This window comes from Lissotriton helveticus, chromosome 12 (assembly GCF_964261635.1).
Source record: "Lissotriton helveticus chromosome 12, aLisHel1.1, whole genome shotgun sequence".
NCBI classification, from domain to species: Eukaryota; Metazoa; Chordata; class Amphibia; order Caudata; family Salamandridae; genus Lissotriton; species Lissotriton helveticus.
The window spans coordinates 267,045,006-267,071,839 of NC_136073.1; the positions used below are offsets into that span (position 1 = coordinate 267,045,006).

A 26,834-nucleotide genomic window follows, 5' to 3' on the forward strand; every position below is an offset into this window, starting at 1 on the left:
TGCTTACCAGATACACTTGTGCTTTGTGGGACATTGAGACCATGGTGATGCCATATCTGCCAGACCACCACAACGATCATTTCACTGAGAAAGTAAAAGACTGGCACGAAGCTTCCAGGCTGATCATAGCAGCAGGCCTAGATACAGTGGAATTTTAGCCATTGCCAAGGGTTCATCAGAAGTCTTGCTGAGGCATGCATGACTAAGGTTGATTGTGTTGTCCGATGACATAAAGGCGCAACACTGATGGATATGCCCTTCAATTGGACACTCTTGTTCAAAGAAGAGGCATCTTTGGCCTTGGAGAGTGATTCCCTGAACTTTTGGCCTTCAACTCTATTCTGAGACTATAGGCAATACCACAAATTCCGTACCTAGGGATTTTTCTTTCACCCGAATTAGCCCTCCAAGTAATTCCAGTATCTAAATCAACTTCTGTGGTGTAGGGGGGCAGCAAGGAGGCCGTTCAAGGTTAGCGGCCCTCCTCCTCCCCTGCACCTCCTGGAATGCTGCTTTAGCTCCATTTTAAAGGAGCATTTATGGCTGGTTCTTGGGAAGGTGTCTTTCTTTTTGATAGCTTGGCAGTCCATAACTTAGACCAGTCATCTTACCTATAATAAAAAGGGGGAACTCCCTTCCATCAGGCTGCTTCCACCACATCCCACAGTTTCCGTTCCTTCATTCGGGAAACCATTTGTGATACTGCAGCAGGAGGTGGTGGCTCTTCTGCAGTAAGGAGCAGAGGTGTTGGGACAGAAACTGGGACAGGGATGCTGTTGGCAATATTTTCTGGTGCCCAAGAAGTACAATGGTTTGTGTGAGATCCTCGACCTCATGCTCTTGAATTTCTTAACTGGCAAGGAAAAGTTCAAGATTCAGTCCATGGCTGTAAGTCTTCTGGTGGTTGAAGCAAAAGGCTGAATGGTGTCCCTAGATTGCAGGACACGTGCTTCCACATACCAATCCTGCCTTCGCACAGGTGGTAGGGTTTACCCACTACCATGTTGTGGCCCTTCTGTTCAGACTAACATTGGCACCTCAGGTCTTCATGAAGTTGAGAAGTCATCTGGCAGATCTGAGATCTGTTTTCCCATACCCTGACGATTGTCTGCTCTAGTCAGACTCATAGCAGCTAGAGTTGGAAAATGTAAAGGCAATAACTACCCTGTTGTTCAACTGGGGGTTTTCAATAGGGCTGCCCAAGTCTCACTTGGAGCCCTCTCAGCAGTTCCTGTTCACAGTATAACTAACGGATCCTTCCCCTTCCATCCTCCTTAGAGGATCCAGGACATGATTCTAATATTTTCAGAGGGAGTGTAGGTTCCAGTCCTGATGGTTCTTCCTTTGTTAGGTATGCTTGCTTCCAATATCCCTTTTGTGATATACGGAAGCTGGCCCATGAGTGCTGCCTTTGCCTGCAGTTATTACAGCACTGGGGAGATCTGTTGGACATGAGCATTAACTCCCGGACCACTAAGGCAGACGTGAATTGATGGTTGATAGAAGAGCACCTCACAGAAGGGATGTCCTTCTGCCCCCCCACCCCACCCCCCAGAAATATATCTCTTTACTACAAATGCGCTGCAACGCATTCCCTTACAATGCGGTTGTTACAACGACTGCGTTGTTACAATGCGAACCATTACATCTCAAGTCGTTACAACGACTTGCTGTAGGGGGCACGCTGGACTTAGGAATAGTATCATTTACTATTCCTACTCCAGTTAGTGCAACAGCAGGGAAGGTGATGGATTGTAAATCCAACACCAGCGCGCTCCTACAACACGTTGTTGAAACAACTTGCAATGTAATGGTTCACGTTGTAAAAACACAATCATTGTAACGACTGCGTTGTAATGGAATGCGTTGCAGCGCATTCGATGTAAACCATGTCTCAAACACCCCCACCCCAGCAGTGACCACAGTAGTAATTGCCACAGCTACCCTAGGGTGGAGTGCCTTGGTACCTAGATGAGCCATTGGTGTTCCAAAGACTTATAAGTGATCTGAAGGGATTCACAAATTAATATAGCAGCATTGAAAGTAATTTAGAAGACTGGATGCACAGTTTATGATAGCCAAGATCACGCAAGAGGATGCATGCAGCTGGGGTCTCTGTAGCTGGCTCCTTTTGGAGATTTATTATTACAGTTTACCAGTTTAAGTGCATCTTTGTGCATTGCAAATTATAGGAGCGCTGCACACTGAAGAAATCGAATGTGCCATCATCGCATAAAAATCAACATGGAAGTTCCACGAATCTGAGAAAAAGGGACAAACTAACATTTGTCACCACACCTAAAACAAGCATTGACATAGCCAATAGGTCTCGCCTTTTGAACCTTATAAGTGTTTAGACATGCAGCACATTATCCTGGGTGCTGTGCCACCAGGTATTGAAGAGCTATACAGTTTCTACACACCGGGTCATGCTGTCTGATTCAGGAATAGATGCTTGCCTCAGGAGAGATTTATGGGCACATTCCAAAGCATTTTAACGCACAGACAGAAAGACAAGTGCCTTGATGCAAGTCAACATCACTATAACATTCTGTGTGCGGCTGCATCACTAGAGTATTGAACAGCCTGAAGAATCAGCATCAGGGACAAGTTAAGCTTTTAACATAATACGATGACAGATTTATCACACTTCCTGCTGTAAACTGTGCACTGATTTACAAAAGTCGAATTGTTTGAGCAGTGCAGGAACCTTGCTATATGTGAGTTTAGGCTGTCTCCGAACCGCCAGACCAGTAGTGATCTGTTCATGGACTGCCACCATTCACCTTGTTGTATTGTAGGCTAAAAAATAATTTTACTGCATTACCCTGTCTCCACTTTAAACGAGGACTTGTGATGTCTGACTGAAATGGGATTCCTATGGCTCCCTCCCAACTCCTCTCACAAATACTCCTCACTTTCTGCACATGGACGAGATGAGGAATGCAGAGAGAGGGTAAAGTATCAGGCAAGGGACGTGGCCTTATAGGCAGGGCTGTCGACTTTTAGTCAAGTCAAGAAATACTTTATTTCAGCCTCAAAGACCATAAAAGCAAAAACAAGTCATTTTAAATTTCATTGCAGATTATCAATCAAATGTCGACTTTTAAACGTGTGCCCTGGTGATTCAATTAAAGCCTAGGGGGTCATTTTGTTTGTCAAGCGAATGAAAAGAAGTAAAAAGTGGGCTAGTTGACAGGTATGCATAAATGCAAAAGATAAAGGACACTGAACAAGTGACACCATCATCTGATCACATTGTTCTTTTCCCAAATGTCAAATAACAGTCCTATCAAAATAATATAGCCCACATTTAGGTATGAGATAAAAAAAAGTGCCTCTTAATGCTTCCCTTCCCGGAACACGACGATTTAATGGACAGGGTTAACCATTTAGAATATCTGGACTCAAAGAAAACAGAATAAAAGTAGAAGTACTCTTTTCCCATACATTAAAAACAAAATAAACAAATGTCAGTTTTTACACAATTTATACTAATAATAATCTCCTTCTTTCAGATGCAGGGCTTTTTATGTGCACTCAACTTGTGGGGTACAACTCCGAAGGTTACAGTGTACACACAGAAATAAATCCCTTTAATAAAATAACACCAACAACGATGTATACAGTGACACCATCTATAAACTTATCTACGTTCGCTATCTCTGCATTGACACCAAACCAACATTCCCTTATGAAAAGCCAAATTTCCCCCAGCAACTAAAGAGTATTAAGGACAAATGGTGCCAAAATCCCTATACGTGTTCTTTAACTAATCTTAAGAATTTCTTTTGCACTACTCTTGCTTCCCTCAACTAACTCATGCTGGATGGCGTTGATGAAAAGACAGACAAAAGTGTTGGAATTTACCTATGAAAGGCGATGGGCCTCTCCTGCGCATCCAATTATTTCGATTTACATTGATTTCTACAATTTACAGCAACGCAATATTATGGCATTTTAAATTGTTCCTAAATCCGCTATAAATCAACAAGCAGACGTCATATACTGCGAAGAAACAACACAATAGGTCAGTACAGTCAGTGCACTAACTAAAGATAGCTCCTCCATTCAGCCACTATCTCCCTTCGTCATCTCTATGATAGCGAACACGAAAACAGAAGAAGGACTACTTTCCCCCAATTCGAATATGGTTACTTTGTTGGAAGAGCTTTTACATATGTTGTTTAATTAACACATAAACAGGGTCTAAACTTTGGAAACATCCATGCCTAAAAGTTTACAAGGACTGAGGTGTGGCGAGGTGGGGAAGGGTGCAGACAAAGACAACCACGATCCAGAAACGCAGCTCTGGCAGTACGTCCCAGCCCCTTCTGTTCTCAAATGCCTGAAGCTAACTAAACAAGCAATTAGGGGAGTAAACAACATACGCATGACGGGGTGGGCCTTGTGCAAGGACTGACGTGTAGCGAGGTGAGGATAGGTGCTGACACAGACAAACAAAAGCAGAAAAGAAAGAAATATTTAGTCCCCCAAAACGAACAGATAAACACAAATGTAAAGATGGCAGTAACTGGTTGGTGCTCCGTGGGAGTAAACAAAGCACAACAAGCAGACACTGAGATGACATCACTCACCTACGAAACCAGCCCGGGCTGAGCGTGAGAGGGCGGGGGCTGCCGGCGCATGCGCGCTCCGAGCCCCGGCGCCAAAGCGGAGTGCGGCATCTGAAGTCCTGGGTCCCAGGAAGGGGCCCGGGTGAAGACCAGCGCTGCGGAGGGAGATCGAGGATCGAGACTGACCCCCTGGCTGACGAGAGACAGAGACACGGAACACACTAAAAGAGCCCGGTGAGTTAGGGGGGGGATGTGTGTGCGTGCGTCTGTCTGTGTGTGTGTGTTGTGTGTGCCTGCATGTGTGCCTGCCTGTGCCTGCGTGTGCCTGCGTGTGTGCCTGCGTGTGCCTGCGTGTGTGCCTGCCTGTGTGCCTGCCTGTGCCTGCGTGTGTGCCTTCCTGTGCCTGCGTGTCTGCCTGCCTGTGCCTGCGTGTGCATGTATTGTGAACAGCCGGCCGGGATCGGAGCGCGTGACCTGTTCCGATTCCGGCCGGCTGCGTGCGCGTGACAGTCTGTTGTCTCTGCCTAGTCCTTGAACGGGAAAAGGACTGAAATGATTGCAATAGATCGCTTTGCGACAGCAGGGGCTTTCGCCCCTGCATCGCAGGCGCGACCTAAAAAGGTAAAAATAGCTTTTAAAAACATGCACTTGCCAGAGGTCTCGCTGACCATTACCATCTAACATGCTTCTGGTATAAAAACATGGGTTTCAAGACACTGCTCAAAATCTCTTACATAACTCAAAATGCATCCAAAGTCATTGTCATCCTTTTTAATTCTATCGTTTTGTTGACATACCATTTTTTTCTCCATCACATACCCGTTTCTCTTCATCCCAGAGTTTTGATGTAAAACCTTTTACATTCCATGGAGATGTTGGTGATAATTCTTCTGCGCAAATGACTTGCACTTTATGTAATGTAATGTAAAAAAATGTAATGTAATGTATGTATACTTGTAAAGCGCACTGTTACCTCGTTACGTGGCGTCCTGGCGCTGTATACCGCTGGGGAACCCGTCCTGGGTTTCCCTGTGAGAGGGCACCCCAAGGTGAAGCCAGGCATCCCCGGCGATGCTGGGGCCGTTGTGGAGATTAAGCAAGCTATTGCCCAGAGTTGCAGAGTGGGACCCATGGTTAGCGTAGGCACCTAAGCGAGAATTATCGAGTCCGTGGACATTGACCCAAAACCCTGCCGCGTCGGGAATTGAACCCTGGTCCCGGGCCGACCTCTGCTTCAGGGTCTGGCGCTTCTAACCAGTGAGCTACACTTCTCCACAGTATAAAACTCTGTATAAAACATATTCAGGCTTATAAGCTTCTCCCCTATTACGAAAAATTCATGTTATCTGTTTTACTGCACTACCATACTGTGAACCCAACCGGTTCGGTTGTATTAATACTCTTGTCCACTTACTCTTACCACTTAATTGTAATATGTCTCATCTCTTTTACGAATGCGCTAGCGCCATTTTACTGTGCCATACATTTATGTGTACTACTCAGCCGAACTTTACGGTTCCCGCATCATATGCAGTGATATCCTGACATCCTAATGTTACAACACTTAGAACCTATTTAACAGATCATGTGTATTTGTAAAGGGCACTTTCAGCCAGAGGTATGTTGGCGCTGAATAACATTGTGACCCAACTCGGTGGTACTCATTTTATCTACCTCAGAAGGATGAAAGGCTTCCCATGTGACCATCAGATCGAACACAGGTCCCTGCAGTGGACGCCTTAGTAGTCTACTAAGCCATCACACCCGGCGGGTATTTGTACTTCTCTCTCCCCCTCTCCCCTTTCCACACTCACACATCTATATTGTTACTTTTTGTGCTGGTCTACGTTGTTATACAGCGCTCTCTAGCCCACTCGGGCCTACTTTGCGCTTTACAGAAAACAGCTCAATAAAACAAAACGTACACCGTTGCTGTTTTTTTTTATTAGTGTGTCCTGTAGAATGCTCTTTTAGAATAACCTAGCACGTGAGTGACACCCCTTAAGACGCTGCACTGTCGAATCTATTTTTGGTCCTCGCAGACCTCTCCGCACACACGCGCAGGCTGCAGATGGTGCCCCCTCCCTCCCGCATGGCGACGAGGAAGAAATGAAGCGTTTTCTGAGGCGCGGGCGCTTCCATCTGCGCTCTCGCTTCCGCGCGCGCGGCGCTCGAGGCGCACAGGTCCCTCATTCTTTGTTTCTTTCAGCGCTTAATGAAGCCTGCTCTGATCCTGCTGCGGCGCGGGCCTCGCGCCGCCAGGGTTATTCAAACTCAAGCAGAAAGCGGCTCCTTGTTGTCTTATTGGCTCGGAGTGTGGAGGCCAACGATAACAGCCTCGGTGTGGGAAACGGCGGCCGCAGATCCGAGCGGGCCCTCTCCCGGTGGTCTTCTGCGCATTACCACCGCAAGAGACTGATTTATTGTTTTATCTTCTTATGCTTCTCGCCGGTCTTCCTGTTGCTGCCTGCTGGGAGAGCCCATTTATGTTCCACGGGGAGAAGGGCTGGAATAACCTCAAACGCGTTTAAACGTATATTTTTGTGAATCCGTTCAGTCATGAAAATACTGGCCCCGGTGACCTTCCGTTCTTTAACGCGGTATGTTGAAGCTCCTTTTCAATATGGCGCTGTTAATTTTAGCTTGTGGTGAGGAGGAAATTGTTTGCCATCTAATCGTCCGTCCGTATGTTTAGGCCCAACTGTGCAGAGGATGATGACGCAGTATTTTATACTTCTGGTCTGTGCTTGTTAAATCCAGACTTAATCATTCATTTCCTTCTCCTCGAAAATCGTTTCCTATCCAAATAGCGTTCAGAAGTTGCAAAGCAGCCTTAACTGAACTCTCTCAGGTACATATTCCCTAAGGTACCTGGCAGACAAACTTTATGAGTAGGTTGATGAGAATTGACCAACAAAAGGGAATTCATGATAATCCTGCTTTCTTCTCAGGGAGTGTGCAGAAAATACCGCACTAACTCAACTGCAGCTGCTAATTGTCTTTTTGCAGCTCCTTTTGGAACAACTTAAAAACTCTTGTTGAAAAATTATCTTTCAAGAAGGGTATAGGTGGTAGTGTTCTTGGCCCATGCTCTTGCATAAGGTAGTAGTTAGCATTCATGTGGATCACTCACTTGGACTAATTTTTCCACTATATCCTGCACCATCTTTCGCACCAGCGCCATCTGATTCGTTGGCTCTTGCATTAGTTGCCTCCTGGATGTCACAGCACCTTCTCTCACATCAGTTATCACATCTAACTCAGTGTGCCGTTATTCCTTTTTGCATCTTCTCAACATTTTCACTTTGACTGCCTTCTTACAACCCAAATCTATTGGTATGACTAAGTGATACTGACCTAAGCAATAATGAAAAACGTATATGGGCAGGACACCCACTTTTAAATGGAACTTGTATAGTCTCTCCGCAAAAGTCATGGCTACTATTGAATTCTATCCCAACATGCCACAGCACATTGGACTGTACTACCCACACTTTCACAAGTACCATTAGGGGGCAATTGCTTTTATCATTAGTTTACCCCTTCTTTTCGCCCAAGGCTTACTTTACTGGCAGGATCCTCTCTTTACTATTCTGTCTTGAGATGCGTTCTGCTCTTCCAAGCTACTTGAGTACATGTGCAACATTTGTCCACATAGTTGCTGGATCCTGTCAACAAGGCCACTGCTTTCTTCCTTTAACTCCTAACCTTACCAAATAGGTTTGGTCTTCTGTTCACCTCAGACCTTTTTGAGATTTCGGGCTAGTTGTCCAGGTGGGAAGCGTTTCCTAGCTTGTGTGCTCGGAGAACTCATTGGTAGCCTCTTCAACCTATTGTTCCCTCACCAACCACCCCTCTTTGAAAAGAGTGTGAACTTCACCCCAGTGGAAGGAGAATAATTGGCTTTGACATGTTTACAAATCTAAACTACATTCAGCAAAGCTGTTGCCTCCGTTTCACTTGCGTTAACTGTTGCACTAGTTGTTTGAAAGCCAAACCACTACAAGAATGTTCTTTTCTTTCTGGAACTAACCCCGTTATATGTAAAAACTGCTCTTGTCTACTATTTATGTTCTGTTTGTATTCTAAATGTTTTATCTGCACCTATTGTACAGAGCAATGGTGTCTTCTGAGGTCTAGGTTGCAATAAACAAGAATAAGATAAAGAAGGCAAATTGGAAATCTCCCCACTTTTAGAACTCCTCAAGGTCTATTATATATTTTTTATGTATTCACTTCTTCTCTCAAGGAGAGGACATTTAGCCTCTGATCAGTAAGACATTTCTGCAGGGCAGTGACATTTGGTATTTTACAGTACTGTGTGTCATGAAAACTTTTGCAAAAATGTGCAAATTTATATCAGGTTTCCTGTTTAGGAGGAAAATTTTAAAGAAACAGAAAACCAAGGACAGTTGACCCTGGCTCTAAAAACACCAGACACATAGCTGGTACTGAGCCCCTGGCTCAGGAACCCTTCAAATACACTGCTGATCTGGAGCCTTGACTCAAGAAACCTTCCAACACACTGCTGATGGTGCGTCCTTGGCCGAGGAACCCTTAAAACAAACTGCTGGCCCTTTAATACACTCCAGATGCTGCAACCATGCTTGAGGAACCATAGAAGAGCACCAAATATATACCGGAGCGATGCATCAGACACTTTGGAAGTACGTGGATAATACTGGAGGGCCAGCTTTGGAAACCTAAAAAGGGGCAACTGGATGATGAAATACAGATACTCTACTCTAGTTTTCCCTCTGCAGCCCTCACAACAGTCCCCTTCCATTGGATCCCAATTCTTGCCTTCCTTGAATAATGATTTAAGACTTCCCGTATTACCAGAGCTTCCAGTAATGGCTGTCTCTCTCTTCAAGGGATGTTTATTTGTCAGAATGTGCGCTCTTGAAGCAGACGCTGTTCAAGCCTGAATAGACATCAGAACCGTACCAGGCAAGTAAATTATTCTCTCCTCAGCAACCCCTCCCCTTCCACCCTCCTAAGCCTCCTTGCGGCTGTGCCAGGCCATGGGAATAAAACCATCCATGCTGCCAGGAATAGGGCCTTGTGCATGGCTAATTAATCGGATTGAGTAATGGAGCTAAATGGCATCTTTTATTTGCACACTGGTAATATAAACAGCGTACTGCTTCCCCTGGTGCTCTATGTTCCGGCTATGGCGGGGCATCTCTGTGGCAGAGAGCATGGCCCCTCGCTCTGCTCCAGCGCCACCAAAGAGCTCAGTGCCTCGCAGCGTTGAGGGGGGGGGGGGGGGGAGAGGGCGCATTTTAAATCCTGCACTAGATTTTTTTATTTTTGAATCCTCATTTGAGCCTGCTGTGTTATATGGCCCTTTCACCTACTCTTCTCCGTGTCCGTTCCACATTTCAAGCCTGCTTTAGGTACAACCCCAGCAGAGTTGCTGCCCCTCGTGCCAGCATTGCTCGTGCCAGATGATCCTGATATTGTGTAAGTGCTAGGCTAGGTGAAAGGAAGGGGACAAGGTATTAGAATTAGTAGGTGTGTTGTGGTTTAATTTATTTAAAGTGTTCTTACCCTTTAAAAGGCCCAGAGAACTTCATATTGCAACAAGCATTGTGGAAGGCAGTATGTCTCATCTATGTGAGATGTACTGGCTCTGTTGTTTTTTTAAATGTTTTTTTGTTGCTATATTCTACAATTTTTGTACAAAATATTATACGGTCTAATGATTGTGTGTGTGTGTATATATATATATATGTGTGTGTGTGTGTATATATATATATATATATATATATATATATATATGTGTCTTATATATGCGTATGGTTGTATTTTAATCATGATATGGTCTGTTGTGTGGTATTGCCTGTTATTGTACAGTTTGCTACGGTATGGCCTGCCATTGTATAGTATGATATGACCTGCCATTTTCTAGTTCAGAATGGTATGGCCTGTCATTGCATGGTATGGTGTGGTATGAGTTTGCCTGTCATTCAATAGTATAGCCTGTCATTGTGTGGTATGGTATGGTATGGAATGGCCTGTCATTATATAGTATATCATGCTATGGCTTCTCATTGAATATAAAGCAGCAACAGCTGCATGTACTACAATGTCCCCATCTCCACAGCTTACCATTTTGTATGGTAAATATTATCTGAATTTTACAAATGCTGGTCAAGACCAGGGTCTTTGTCTCTATGCTAAGGTTGATTGGAGTTTGCTATTGAAATTCTCTAAATCGTAACCTCTTGGGCCAAGTATATGCAGATTACGTCTCTGAAATAAGTAACAGGCCAAAGGTGCACAGAACAGACTACTAGACAATAATACCTGAAACCTCAGGTTTCCATGAATATAGAAATTATATTGGCATGGATATTGCGGTGGGAGCAGAAGGTCCCCCCTGTCTTTCATGTCCAAGCTCGTAGTGGAGGCTTGGTGACTAGCTGCCAAGATATCCTGAGTGATTTTGTGGACCACCTCAGGGGGGGGTACTGCGCTGAAGGGGTGGCTCCTAAGGGGAAGCTTGAGGATTTCATAACAAGAGTGGGGTTGCCTTCCTTGGCACTGGATCTTGCACAGGAACTGGAGGGTGACATTTCTTTAGAGGAGCTATGTGAGGCCATTTCGACTCTCAATAGATCTAAAGCTCCAGGAAGGGACGGGTGCCCTGTGGAATTTTATCAGACATACTCCTTGACCCTTAAAGAGAAGTTGTTGGATGTCTTGCTGGAGGCACGCACAACCCGGATTATCCTGCACACCATGAAGGAGGGAGTCGAATTTAAACTTTTGTGTAAGCTTCTGGCTACATGGCTTGGGGGTGGGTGATTTGTGAATTGGTGCATGAAGAACAATGTGGCTTTATGGCGGCCCGTAGCTCTACCATCAATCTACAGAGGCTCATGCATATCCTGCACGAAACCATGAATGGCGACCACTAAATGGCATTGGTCTCCCTAGACTTAGAAAATGCCTTTGATACTGTGGAGTAGGTATATCTCATGGGAAACATCCATTACAACGCAGTCATTACAACAACCTACCTTTAGAATGCAACTATTACAACGCATGCCATTACACCGCATGCCATTACACCGCATGCCATTACACCGCATGCCATTACAACGCATGCCATTACAACGCATTATAAGGTAAGCAATGGAGATTATTTTAGTATTAGGGTAGGTATGGGTTTTGGGGTACATGGGAATAGTAATTTTTACCCCTACACTATCCAACACTTATCCTTCTGTTGCCCCAAAAGTATTATGTGTTGTAATGGTATGTGTTGTAATGGTAGTTTTTAATAATGCGTTGTAAAATAATGCAATGTAATGGTAGTTGCGATGTAAAGACTGCGTTGTAAAAGCATGCGTTGTAATTGCATGCGATGTAACGTCATATATTTGTATCTCATGGCAGTGTTGAGGGGAATGGGGTCAGGCCTTTTTTTTTATAGCTGGGTTCAGCTCTTATATGCGAATCCCATGGTCCGCATCAAGATAGAGGGAGACCTCCCAGAGGGGTGGTTGGAGGGGAGAAGAGCCAGGTGGTGTTGTCCCTTCCCGCCACTCCTATTTGCTCTTGCAATTGAACCCCTAGCCATACTTCTGCATAAAGAGATGGAGACACAGGGGATCCAAGTGGGGAGGGGCTCCACACGTCATCTCACTCTATGTGGATGACGCACTGGTATATGTTCACACCCCCATCAGGGCTGTGCTGATATTAATGGGGCTACTGAACAGGTTTGGCAGAGTGTCTGGTCTTCAGGTCAATGTCTGAAAGTCGCACTTGTTTCCGCTTGGGAGCCTGATTGGGGCACCAAATATCCATCTGCCTTATTTAGTCCTCCACTGGGAGATGGAGGAATTTCTATACCTAGGTATATTGGTCGCCCACACCGAGGCAGTGTATCAGTGCTTGAATGTCGATAGAGTTGTGGATGGCCTAGAAGGCTCCATAGCATTCTGGAATAGACTTCCCTTATCTGTCATAGGTAGGGTTGCAGTGGCCAAGATGGTCTTCCTTCCTCGCTGCCTCTATCTTATTCAGAATACGATGTTTCAGCTAAGGCCGCAATTCTTCCACAACCTATAAAGTTTACTCATTTCATTGGTCTTGGCTAGGCGGCGTAGCAAGGTGGCTCTGTTGGTTCTCAAGTGGTACATTGGGGACAGGGGCTTTGCTTTTCCAGATTATGCAGCTAATTTGCAGCATTCAGCTCAGTTTTTGACTGAACAGGACAATTGGAAAAAGAGGTTGTTCCTGGATATGCTGGGAGAGGACAAACTGGCACACTTGCTTTTTAAATAATTAAAAAAAATGTTATTATTACAAACAGTAAAGGCGATGAAGTCTTGGGTACATGAGATACATAGTGTGCAGAACATTATTACAATGCAGGAGACACGGAGTGTCACGACGGAGTCAAACAAACCAATATAAGCGCTATTACAATCATTGAGGGTTATTGTGAGGTTCCAGGTTTGGATGTTGGTGCAGTCCTTTCTCAACTTCTCTGTTCAGTAGACCCAGGTTGTCTTCAACCTCGAGCCCATAATACTCTATCCACGGGGACTATATCTTCCTGAATTTGCGAGGGCACCCCCTGGCTTCGTACGTGACTCTTTCCGCCATCATGTATAAGTCCATGCCTGCCTTCCATTCCTTAAGAATGGGGTAGGCGTGCTCACCCCAGTGGTGGGCTATATCCTGTTTAGCCACTATCAGCCCCAAATTAGCTAGTGTGAGCTTGCTGTGTGTGAGGTCAATCTCCGTGGGGATACCCAGTAGGATGTAGCTTGCCTCCCGTTCAAGTTGTGCCCCCAGTATGCTATTCATTCTCCTAGTAATCGGGTCCAGTACCTTTGTATCACCCTGCATTCCCACAGTGTGTGTATGAATGTACCTCGCTCGCTCTGACATCTAAGACAGACAGGGGATTCTGCCTGTCTCATGGCGTGTAGTCAAGCCCTGTCATGATAAGTTCTGTGCAGGATTTTATGTTGTATTAGACGCAGCCTCAGCTTTATTGCCATTTTGCGCGGGTGCATCAGTGCCGCCTCCCAGTCAATGTCTTCTAGTGGCCCCGTGGTGAGTTCCCATTTGGCCCTTAGTGGGCCTAACTTGTCGGGCATATTATTGAGCAATATTCTCTATGTCTAAAATATGGCTTTGCTCAGGATTTCCTCCTGTAGGAGTCAGCCCTCTAGGGGGGGAAAACTCCGGTATGTCTGTTGCGTCCAGTTTCTCTGCCTTCCAGGCGTGTTGTAGTCTGATGTAGGTGTACTTTTGAGAGTATTTTAGCTAGTATGTAGACTGGAGAGCACTAAAGGAAGTTAGGGTGCCTTTCTCTTGTATATCACCCAGCTTGGATATCCCTTTTATGTCCCATTGTTTGAAACCTCTAAGTTTCCCTATCTCAGACAGTCTCGTCCCTTCCCACAGGGGGGTCTCTTTTGTGAATCTTTATCCCTTTTCATCTGCTTCTTCACTCCTTGCCATGCTTCCAATACCCTTTGGGTGGCCAGCAGGAGACAGGAGATTCCCCTCCCGCCATAGATATAAAGAAGCTGTGTATGGTGTTGGAATTGGAGTCTCTCCAGTGCGTAGGTGGGGTTATCTCTTGGCACATGTCCCCATTCATTAAGAACCACTAAATGGGCTGCTCTATAGTAGGCTCTAATATCCGGCTGGGCCAGACCCACATTGTATGGATTGCGTTGGAGAGTTTGTAGCGCCACTCTGGGGTGGGCCCCGTCACATAGGAGTATTCGTAGTTCATTGTTGAGTGCCATGAATATGCTTTCTGGTATTTTGGTATGTGTGTTTTGCAATATATAGAGTAGCTTTGGGAGCGTTATCATCTTATACATGGGCCCTGCCCATTATTGTCAGGGATAGTTTCTTCTATCTCCTGACATTTTCTTGGAATTCCGTTAGGACTCGTTTAATATTACGGGTCAGGGTTGTCGCTACGTCAGTTGTAATGTAAAGGCGAGGTACCAGAATCCATCTGGGGAAATTTGTAAACAGTGTGGGAAGTCACGAATATCAAGGTGACCACCCACTGAGTAAAGGTTTGATTTAGTCCAGTTGATACTATACCCCGCTTTATCACCGTATTCCTCAAATATTTGCAGGACTGTTGGGAGCGTCTTAACTGGCACACTTGTTGATGTGGGAGGGCCGATCTGTACACCTAGTCCCATACCTAGTGAGACAGACAGCAGCAATTTGGGAAGTGATGGTTGGGACAGTGCTGCGCACTGCCACATTTGACAGAAAGTGGGATTTTGCCTCATTCCGGGCGATCAATGGGGATATGTCCATGGACCAACGGAGGACGGGAGGTTTCTAGATGGCGGGGGACTTATACCCTGCGGAGGTCTTCCTCACCTTTCAGGAGTCTCAGAAGACATTTGGAGTGGGACCGGGTCACTTCCTCCATTATGCTAAGTTGGAGAGTGTTGCACGGGAGGTGTGGGCTGGTTTTCCCCACAGTATCTCAGCCCTCTCGGGTACTTGGTTGCCTGCTTCACGGGGGGAGGGAGGCACTTTATTTCCTCATTCTTAAGAGCAATACAGGGAGAAATTATGAATGCTCCCTACACTGGTGCATGGGGCCTGGTAGAGGGAATTGGATGAGCCCATTGGGGACACAGATTGGATGCCTGCATGCAAGTAGGGGGAAGGGCATCCTGCAATAATAGATTTAAATTGCTCCACTTCAATTTTTTACATCGCACCGATGTGACCCGTAGGCAGCGGACCACACAAAGTGTCTACCGCTGGAGGAAGGCACGTTGTGTGGGGTGTTGGGGGCCACTCTCTTGCATTTGGCCTGAGCTTCTATTGGGATTCAGGGATTCTGGAAGGGGATGGTTCCTATGATTGTGAGGGCAACAGGACTGGCGTTCTCTCTAACTTCGCTGGCATGCCTCCTGGGGGTGGTAGTGGTGAAGCCCAAAGGACGAAAGATTCCCTACAAGCTTGTGCTGCTTTCAGCCAAACAGCGAATAGCCATTGGGTGGATGGTCACTCAAGTGTTGCTGAAGTCTTCGTGGCTGCGTGATTTGCTAGAATAGAGGGTGGCAGAGAAGATGCAGAGGCGCCTTACCCGTCCTGATTAGGCTCCCGTGGACACGATTGTGCTGTGGGGGTCCCTACTTAATAGGTTTACTGATCAGGGTGACTGGCTCAGAGGATGGCTCAGATGTTGAGGTGTGATTTTGTGCACTCTATGCCGATGTATAATAGATGTGACAACCATGTACGACATTGCTGTATCACTTGCCTTTTACTTGGCTCGATGACTTGGATTCGATATTTCTTGCTCCCTTACTGGTTGTTTATTTTTCTGCTGCTTATGTTCTGCGGTGTACACGGCTATACTACTTGTACTGCCGTAATCTGTGAATGTGGTGTTACTCCTTATGTACGTTTGGGGCCATGCACTGCTTGTTTATGCTGTGTTTTGTTGTACAAAATCAATCAAAATAATTTTTATAAAAATATAAATAAAAATTATAAAGTACCCTGGTTTGTTAATCGTCCTGTATCCTGTACTGGAAATAACCGAAGTACTACTGCTTTTGTTTGGAATTTTCTTTCTGAATAAACAGGAGTTTAGTGGGAGCTCACTTATTTGCCTTGAAATTATAGAAGTCAAAATCCAGGAGGTGGCTCGTGCATTCCACCCAAATCGCTCGATTTAAATATGCACACCCTCAAATGTATCCAAAATTATTATTGGTTCTTTTTTCATGTGCTTTTATTTCTTGCATTTCTAAGAAGGTGGTTCTCGTACCAATGTTGTCAACCATAATAAATGCATCGGCTTTGTGCTGGTAAATGTCGTGGATGTTCTTAAAAATGAATTTCACAACTGGATGTCTGAAATTCTACGTTTCCGTAAATACAGACAAACGGGCGAGTCGCTATTCTACAGTCCTGCATTATGTCCAGAATGCACACTGGGCCATCATTCTTGTTTGGTGTGTTCTTGTTTTAAACATCAGCCACGTGCATCCTTTACAAAGCCATCAATAATTATGCTAGTATTAAACCGGCAGACGGCACACATGCCAACTAGTTCTATTTTCAGCAACTTAAATATTTCTATTTGTGTTCTTTCTCCTAACAGATAGCCACGTGCCTAATACACATTTTTTCTAGATTAATTGTTGGGTTCCCCAACCGTAAAAAAAAAAAAAAAAAATCGAGCATCGGTGTGAAAACACATAACAAGGCAACAGGTGCACAAGCCCATGCACAGTGACAGGCCCACAGCGTGGACATTCTTTGCATATGAGGGGTCTTTCCTGGGAAAACGACGCAAGGGGGAGGTGTACACGCAACGATTGGAGGACAGCCAACAACAAGGCAAAGGGGGAGGAGAACGGGTGCAGACAACAACAGGCAAACAATGTCGATGGAGAAGCAAGAACCAACAAAAAGTCCTTGAATTTGAGAGCGACCAGCGGAGGGACACTAATAAAACAATTCAGCAGTACTTGGCCTAAGCTCCATAGAAGGGACAAAAACACAAGGAAGAAAGTACCACTGGTACACATTGACCAATGAGAAGCAAGGAAAAGAGTGAAGATGAAGCCAACCAATCATAAAGAATTTGCAGGCTTTAAGCACAATTTTTATTTTATTTTTAAACAAGAAATCTGGCAAGCAACAGCACATACCCGGTCTCTGGTGAAACCCCCAAAAAAAGTAAGTAAGCAAGATTGGTTGCCCATCTCCAGACGAGACAAATGTGTTTCAACGCTTCATCCTCTCATGATTGCCTCCCATTATATACGATTTATATATGATTCAAACAGGAAGTGCCTTCAAAGGAAAAGGCTGTACATTCTCTTGGTTTGGAAATCTTGAATAAAATGCTGTAGACAGTCCAACTTGTTGGGAAAGTCTGGTTATAAGGCTTGTCGTTGCCTCTTGCCAGAAAGTCTTTAGCTAATCGAAGAAGATGCACAAGTTTGACGCCCTTCATACTGCGCAGGATTCCAAAGTTCTGCGCCCGCCCTCTATGCCTACTGCGCCAGGCAGCTTGCGGACACCCCTCTGGATGAGCGTTGTGAGGCTTGGGTGGTCCGAGTGGCATCGATGCTGATGCTCATCCATGCTCCTGGAACATGCTCACTGACCGGATGAGCAGCACTTCTTCCCTTCATGAATACACATGATGTTTGGTGCATTCTCAACACTGCTCTTGGCAAGGATGTTATCATAGAATAATTAACACATAATGAATTATAGTCTGTTAGAACACCTAGCCCCAAGAGATCAGTCGGGTAGTTGATACTATGTAAGTGGCGTCAGTTAGCCCCTGGCAGCATAGACTCCTTCCTATCTGAAATGATTTGGCGGTGTGTATATGCTTTGCCAGGGAAAAGAAATGTGCCTTAGTAAAGCATTAACTAATAAACACAAATTCACCCATTTGTTACTTGCGGAAATTTCTTTTTATTACTATAGGACATCCTAACTAATTTAACAAAAACACCGCTTACCTCATCATAGATTGCATGTTTAAATGACCTTAAAGAGGATAACAGCTCTGCTAATACAAATACAATTCATTTACATGCTTTTCTGACTTCATGGATTTAAATCTCTGGCTCTGGTTCGGGTTAAATACCTTTCTTTATAAGAACTACACGAGAAAAAAGCATGGGATAAACCCTATATGCAGATCCTAAGAGAAGATTATGCTATTTATAACCTTGGTTGAGGAGTGGGAGGAAGCTTCACACCACCAACTGGAGCCTTCACCTCTTGATTCATCGGCCTTCCAAGTTTTTTTAGTCACCGTCAATAATGCCAATAAATAGTATATTACTCCCTGGGCACCTGCATATATCCTGCATGCTACACTACGGGATGGGACCAGTTTCCAAACGAAAGATATATCTATGCAAGAAATGAAAATAAGATGTTCAGCACATAATATTGGAGTGAAAACTCTACAGTAGGTTTTGTCTCTACATGGAATGGTTATAGGAGAGCTAAAACATTAGGTACAGCTGCTAAGAGTGAGCAGTATTTCAGAGGCAGCTGTGCATCAATGTATAGAAATGGCATGTCGGACTACTGTGTGCTCTACTGAAGTCGAATGCAGACAGTTATCCTCGTAATGAATGGTCATGGGGGATGACCTCAGAATTGGCTGCAAGCGAGGGGTCTGTAAGAGGCAGAGTATTATATCGGCACAAAGTAGTCAGAGGAGGCCGAACACTGAGTATAGTCAGTGTTTGAGATAGAGTGTGTCGAATACTACACGTAGAAGTACAAAAAGCTGTCCTTGTCCAGAAAAGAAAGAGAGCGGCCTCTTGACTTTTCACTGTTGTGGTTGTATCACCGTCTTCTGGCACTGCCCTATTCCTAAATGTAGTCCCAGAGGTACTCTGGCCATCCCCTAAACGCAAAAAAAGTAACAGTACATGGATTGTCCAGAGAAGTCGCGGCAAAGAGTGTGCTACCTAAGGAACTATTGGGGTCTCTGCATTAAATAATGAGAGAAGAGGGAGTGCTGAATGTACAATGTGCAATCGACCCACCTACAGTAGACAAAGATGTATCCCTCATAGAATGATCTAGGGAGGAGAGGGGGGGGGGCTTTAAGTGAGCTTCTCGTAACTAGCATCTCTGCTGTGATATATTCTCTGTATGGCGGAGCAATTCGCGCCCCTGTGGACCATCCCATGCCGAATGAAATATGGTAATGTCTCAACATTAATGATTTCATCGCTGGCCACAACCTTCGACTGCAAGGTCGTCCTCACTCTGACCGCGCTGATTAAGGCTCAATCTTCTTTTAGTGCAGATTCACTTATTCGCTGATTGATTGCTTTTTCTTTTTACCCCTCTAGTTCTTTGAATAGAGGGAATCTCTCTGTTTCCACTGCCCTTACTTTGGCAAGGGGGATTCCAATCGCATTTGTAATGCTGTAGACTCATATTAAAATGCCATCTTGACTTAAAATTGTCATAACTGACAGGTAAAAGGAGGAACCTGAAAAACTTCACAGAGGAAATGCAGATTTGGGACTGAGCAAGCGCAGAAGGAGTGGTGTGGGATTGTGACTGATGAAGGTGAGCGCTTCTGTGTAAGGCTAAGAATATCCATCAATTGTAGGACAAACTACAAATGCTGCCAAGCCTGACTTGCGGATTAGAGAGTGTCTGGGTCCAGCATTTTTCTTTTGACCTCCCGAAATGCCGGAAACATAAGTGGCATCCTCATTTAACATCACAAATTGCCATCATTATGCCGATGAGCCCACTTTACCCACAGTTCATCTTTGCAGGACACATTCCCAAGGCCAGTATTTCATGTTTGCTATTGAGTCACTGGTTAACTATTTATTTCTTTTTAGTGCGCATGGTCATCCTGGTTGCCTTGGGGTTCTGGTGACTGCCTCAAATTTTCGTTGTGTCAAAGCAGGAACTGCTGAAGTGCCTGCTAAATATCCTTCGGTGTCAGCCAGCAGTTGTTCATAGAGTTCAAATTGTTAATTATTAGTATAGACTAAGCCCCATAGCCACTCTTTTGCAGTTAGCAGGCGTCTCCAACTCCACATCATGGCTACTTAACGTTTTCCATTAATAGTGCCACCTCTGTGAATTTCCTTGCCTGAATGGTATCGAATCAGTCCTTTCCTGTCGCAGTTTCAGCACCATCTTCCAGTATTCACCGAGCCCAGTATTCTGATCATTTATCGGTGTGTCACGTGTGGAAGAGGGTTGGGGCATTGACTAGCGGGGATCCTGCACCTTAGAGCAAGGTCCCATGTTATAAAGGCAAGCAATGGGACATGCTCTGCTAATATAGTTTCTGTTGTACCTTCCCTATGGTGACTTGTTTATGCAAGTGCCTCACTACGTCCAGAACCTCTAGCCCCCAAATGAAGCAGTGACCCTTGAGGACCAAAGGGAACCTTACTAGTGTTTCTCGCCCCTCCCTGTGAGTTATTCTTGCAGGAGTGACATGGTGCTGGGATTTGACAAACGTATCAAAACTCTTGCTCTTACAGGAGAAAGATCAAAAGGACCTGCGGCATCCCCAGAATCAGTGCATGCACAAAGTTTGTTTTATAGTTGTAAGTATTTATTATGTGCTGTTCTTATGTAAATTGTGTGACAGACTTAGCACAATAAATTTTCAGCAGGTATAAATATTAATATTATGAACAACAGATTAGGACAAAACATGGTCCATCACTCTAACCACTGAGTCTAAAATTCTCTTTTTGCTTTGCAGCATTACATGAGTATTGTTTAGATTATTGCTGAGCACCTGGTTATCCCTCAGGAGCTGCAGGCCAGAGGGCCTTCAATTCAATGTTACGACTGAGAGCAATCCTCCCAGGGACCGGTGTCTCTCTGCCCTACCTCACATTTTGATATCTTTTTCCCTTGAACAAGTCAGTGAAGCAGGTAGATGCTTTACTCGCTTGGAACCTATGTTTGCAGTATCAATCTGAAAGCATTGGCAAAGCCAACAGGTTTTGGCTTTGTCAAAGCTTGTTTTGTTTAGTCCTAGTTTTTTTAAAATTCTTTTTATTAGTTTTTCGTTTTTCACAGAAGCAACAAAGCAAAATCAAATCAAAACACACCACCACATCACAGATTGTATTTGCCAAATCTTCAATGCAGACTTTTACAATAGTCCTCCGGGCATTGCTATTGCCATAAAGGCGGCTAGGACGGCGGACCTGGGCTCTTCCTCATTCTCTCTTTCCCTTCCCCACGAAGCTGTACTCGACTGCTGCCTTCCACCAGCTTGAGCTATCCCGCTCCTCCCAGCCCGAGCTGAGGCAGGCACAGGTGCAGTCCTAGTTTTTTAACACTTTATTAGGTCGAGTCTGGGCAGCGCATGCTCTGCTCTGAAAAACATGCTGTATTCAGATATGGACTTGAAGCCCTGCCCACTTTTCGCTCATCTTTTCAGTTGACATCTTCTACTGTCCTTTCTAAATGGTTTCTTCTGATTCGTTATTAGGCTTGTAGGTCCCACCTTAGTAATGCATTGTCTGCATTTGTAACCTCTTATGAGGACTTGACTTTTTACTTGTGTTGTTACACAGTCTGTTTTAGCTACAGTTTGTGAGCACTATTTTCTTTAATGTATTTAATTTAGCTGCTTTTGCAGACCCGACAGGCTCACCCTAACCCACCCTGTTTTCATGACAGCGCGGCGCCCGATCATGGACGCTGACGTTTATCTTTCAAAAATTCTCCTTGTACACCACAGCACTTCTACACGCGCTATTCTGTTTAACAAATGCTTTTTATTTTTAAAAGCACCCTATACCTCACTTTTCCTTTAACGGCGGCCTGGCCTGTCTTTAGATTAACTGTGTGTTAAAGGGGCGTGGTCGACATTAAAGTGAAAGCGCGCCATGGGCCGCTTTTACAAAATTATTTTTTACAAAAATAAAAACATTTCTCTGTTAGCTTAAATAAATGCTTTTTTTGGTAATAGTTCCCCATACCTTGCTGTCACTTTATTGCCGGCTGCGCACATTTCTTTAGGCACGGGTCGACTAAAGAAAAGGGCGTGGCTGCCATTAAAGTGAAATCGCGGCATAGGACGCTTTTACAAGCAAGCATTTGTTACGCAATAGGTCTCGCATTTGCAAAAGTTTAAGCTATTAGCATTGTAAATTACAATGCCTTTTACATATGTTTTAAATACAAAAACATAAATAAAAGGCATTGTCATTTACAATGCCAATAGCTCAAACTTGCGTTAATGCAAGACCAATTGAATTGCAAATGCTTGTTTTTAGGGAAGCCACCATACCCTCATCAATCTAGAAAAAGAACTTGCTAAAAACAAAAATCTTTTTGATTTTAAAAAACGCACATTGCATAGCAGTTCCTGGCAGTTGAAAGAAATAATTGTATGTGGATGTGTTCCTTGTGAAAGGGCAGAATGCAGTCATTCCCAGTAAAGTTCCTCAATGGCTGGTATGCCCTAACCATTTGCTGCCCTATGTTTTATGCTGTAGTGGGCGAAAGAAATCATGAATTACATTAAAAACGGACCAATTTATGAAGAGGGCTGACTGAAAGCCTTTAAATAAATGTATTGTACATATCGTTTCAGTAAAATCAAAGGCGCTTGGCTATTGCCAGATCAACTCTGGTCTCATTGTATGCATTAGCCCGTTGTTACTTTTGAGCTCATTTAGTGCATAACAGCCCAAGGTCAGCTTGCCGACGTCCTGCAGTCATTTAATATATTCAGTAGGAAAATGGAAAATTCCCCTTTCAGTTAAAGCAACTTGAAACGAGGCACATTTCAATTTTTTCTATGCATAGTCTATACCTTTCAAAAAATATAAAGAAAGAAAAACCTGTATTCATTTTGAGGCCTGCCTTAAAAGCTTTGTATGCATACCATGTCAGCTATATACTTCAGACCGTTTAATACACGAACGAGCACCACAATATGTGTGCTTGCACATGACAGCCTTGCTCACTTTCTGCCACCATTTTGTTTTTTTTGTCATGTTTTTATGAGGAGTTCATTTTGCTTTTAGGTTGGCCTCCATGGCCAAGGCAGAAGCTTTATTTTTTGTTTATTGATTTCCATATAATCCACTTAACTGGGACATTCTGTGGCACAAGCTAGATATAGAAAATGTTTACAGGCCTTTCTGGGGTAGAGAAAAGCATCCATACATTGTGGAGATGGCAAGAGTCCAGCTTGGCTAAGTCGTTTATACCCTTTGTAAGCCAGGCCTATTGGTCAGCACATGAACCATCAAATATACGAGTGGATCAGTATTAAACTCTTTATGATTAGACAAATTCACGGAAATAGCCAGATGTAAATGTTTTTTTCTCAAAGGGCATGCTTTGACCACTCTGGCAAACGTAACTAAGATAGTGCAGGTACCCTTAAGAGTTGGCCTGGAAATCATATGCAACATTTAATTCACTGTTGTAGATTGTTTTGCTGCGTAGAAGAATCAGGGAAAGTATAATAAGTCAAGTAGGTTTCATATATGTCTGTCAGTCCTGTGTTGATTATTATTAAAAAAGCAACCAGTATACATTTTACAGTATACTCAAACAGGCCTGCTATTCCAGACAACATCATTTTAAATTTCAAAGGTAATGTGCTATAAGATCTACCTAAACAAAACATCTCTAAAACACATTTTTAGTGGTCTGGGAATCAAAATGAGTTGGCTCTACAATGAAACCGTCTTGGGTTAAAAGTGATTCACCCGGCATTGGTAATCTTTCTATTTCCAGTGCAGTGTGTGGGTGGTGCCTTTATCAAGCCATTACAACACTTTTAGGATTGATATCTTTGTGTAACATTGGGCAGAGCCACTTTGGCGTGCTTGCTAGGTGAATTGTTTGCACAGCTTTCCAGATCCAGTCTGATGCCCGAGATGAACGTCTATGAGGAATCTGCAAAAAGATCAAGTATTCCTAAGAAAAAGAACTACTTAATCTCAGTAACTTCACCACAGGTTAGAATCAAAGAGGCGCGTTTACCTTGAAAAAAAGACTGCATTAGGAGTTATACAGCAGTAACGCCTTTAATTAGTGTTTCAAAACACTTCAGTTTTGCCGTGTGCTATAGACAATTGAAATACTGCTTGACATTGTTATTTTCTTGTGAATAACCCTTTTAAGGCACCATTCCAAGAGAATGCTAAACAACCTGCCCGAGCAGTTGCAGTTACTCCGAGGACTTTGAAGTTAAGCAGCCAAAGCTGGTTTTCTAACATATTCCACTCTTGATCATTATCTGTCTCTCTCTTGTACTGATTTTTGTTTCTCTCACCGCGCCCATTATGACTAGCTACTATGTAATGTCCTAATCGACTGTCAGCAGAAATAAAGATATTAGTGTATCAAGTTTGCTATGATATGTCTTCAGTGGCTTTGGTACAAAGGTGAGAGTTCGGCAGATGAGAGACCAGACAGGTGAGAATCTACCCCGAAAAAGTCACAGAGCACAGAAAATCTTTTAACACCCAAGAAAAAAAGTACAACCTAAAAAGCAACTGGGATTCCCACCCACAGAAAACTCATGTTTCTAGAGTTCTGAAGAACTGGCTGAAAGTTAACAGTTAAAGTGTCCAGTTTCTGTTGTCAGCATTTGTGTAGTGTTTTTCTGGAATTCGTATGGTCTCGTAATGCTTTTGTAATCTGGGCATCTTGTCCACATTGTTCTGGGATTACTCAGTGACCGCAGAAATGGTGAATCCAGTGTCATTGTGTTTTGTCAGTGAAATGATAATCTAAACTACATAGTATATAATTTACTAATAATGTATCACCTGTATTGGTGTGAGTGTCAGCAATCTCTGACAAAGGGAGCCATAGTCCTAGTTTTCTGGAAGACTATTTGTTTCTACATTTGGTCCCTAAAGTAAGCATGGGGAACTATTGGTGATGTAAAAGAGGTAATATCTGTGGCAAGTCCTCTTTGGGGATCCAACTTTGCGGGCTTGGTTTCTTGTGAATGGCTAATCACTATCAAACATGTTGGGCGGCATGGTCATGCAGGGACTCAACTAGGGAACTGAGATTTATTGTTCTGCCGCTGTTTGTTTAAACTGTATAATCACTTGGAGTGTGAGGTTTAGAAAATAGTTCTAATTATTGTGGAATTAGACCAACAAGACACTACCCTAATTCGTAGCAGAGTGGATTGGTGATTACATATGCTCCTCTAGCAAGAAAATGGTGCAGGTCATCAATGTGATGCAGGTTCACCACACTGTCCTGCAATGTCTCATGCAGATCTTTGACTGACTTGAAAGCAGTTCTCTACATTTGGTTCTCAGCATCTGGGCTGTAAGATTCGCGTGTCTGTTGGTTGGTTCACTCCTTGAAGTGACCACTGCACAGTCCTCAGTCTGCTGAGTCTTGCTTTCCCACCGAAGTATGGGAGTCTGGGCATATTTTGCACAAAGGATGGGTAGAGCAGAAGGACTGGTTGGCACATCAGCCTGCATGGCGTGGGAACTTTCGTGACTGCTGTCACCATTATAACATTTGGGTCCTCTGCCCTACTGTGACATCGAGATATTTTGTGACAGGCCCGAACCTCCAAAAGGCAGGTCGAGTTGGGGCATAGTTTGCCAAAGTTCAGCCCTACCTGCAGAGTGGCGGATGTTGCCACAGCGTTAATGCGCTTACAGCCACTCCTGCATGCAGTGCTTTACATAGGCAGGTACGCACAGGTACTGGGTACCTGTACTTCTCTCCTTTGAAAGGGAGAGTACCCGCACTTCTCTGTGAGGTTCGGTACTTTTTAATGGGAGAGTACCAGCACTTCACAGGAGCCACCAGGTACTCTGGGAGAGTGCGTACCTACACTTGTGTAATTCCATTTCAACCACTGCCTGCATGCTTTTGTCGAGTGATAAAGCCGAGGTACTGGCAGTGGAGCACCAGACACACTGGCCGTGTTAGGACTTAGAAATCATTTCTTCATAATTGCTCGCGCATCTCCTTGTAAGCCTGTCTGACTCGCCAGACCTCGCGACTAAACAGGAAATGCCGCATCTCCCGTCTGCATCATTACTGCCAAGCCATGCACACTAGAAATCCCTAAGACCACAATGTTCATAAAACCAAGCGATTCGGCGTAAAATTCACGAGCTGCTATTTTTCAAAACATAAAACCCCGAGTATTTTATAGCATAACGTTTGTTATGCAGGCCGCATGCCTTCACATCCCAGGCGGGAATATGAAAGACGCCGCAATAGGAAAACATCAGGATTACTGGATATTTTTGGAAACCGAGGATGACGTTCTCTACATGGCTTAGATGGTCAGGCTCTTCGCTCCCAGGAACAAACTGGCTTGAAGGGGTCTTTGTCGATTTTTTAGCAGGCCAGTAGGTTTGAAAGATCTGTAACGTTTAGTAGTCGCCTGCCCCTTGTCAGACCTGGTGGTACTTGAAAGCTGGTGCGTCTGAAACATCTGTGTCAGTGCGGTGATGTCTGTCCCTCGGTAGACCTGGTACCTGAATGCTGGTGCGTCTGAAACATCTGTCAGTCAGGTGGTGTCTGTCCCTTGGTAGGATAGACCTTGTACCTGAAAGCTAGGTCGTCTGAAACATCTGTCTGTGAGGTTGTGTCTGTCCCTTGGTAGGGTAGACCTGGTACCTGAATGCTGGTGCGTCTGAAACATCGGTGTCACTGAGGTGGTGACCGTCCCTTGTCAGAGCTGGTGCATGAAAGCTGGTGCGTCTGAAACATCTGTGTCACTGA

At 44.3% G+C, this 26,834-nt stretch overlaps 1 protein-coding gene across 8 annotated transcripts in view; it reads left to right on the plus strand.

Moving 5' to 3' along the window:
• The window catches only part of PMFBP1 (polyamine modulated factor 1 binding protein 1), a 2,317,386-nt gene that overhangs the window by 254,179 nt on the left and 2,036,373 nt on the right, over positions 1–26,834 (plus strand). For 2 of the 8 annotated variants that reach the window (XM_078668630.1, XM_078668632.1), the window contains exon 1: positions 6,942–7,177. The exons of the other annotated variants lie outside the window; for them this stretch is intronic. The gene's annotated coding sequence lies outside the window, so the exon portion shown is untranslated. Of the gene's footprint in view, positions 1–6,941; positions 7,178–26,834 lie in introns of those variants that run through there. 8 annotated transcript variants of the gene reach the window in all.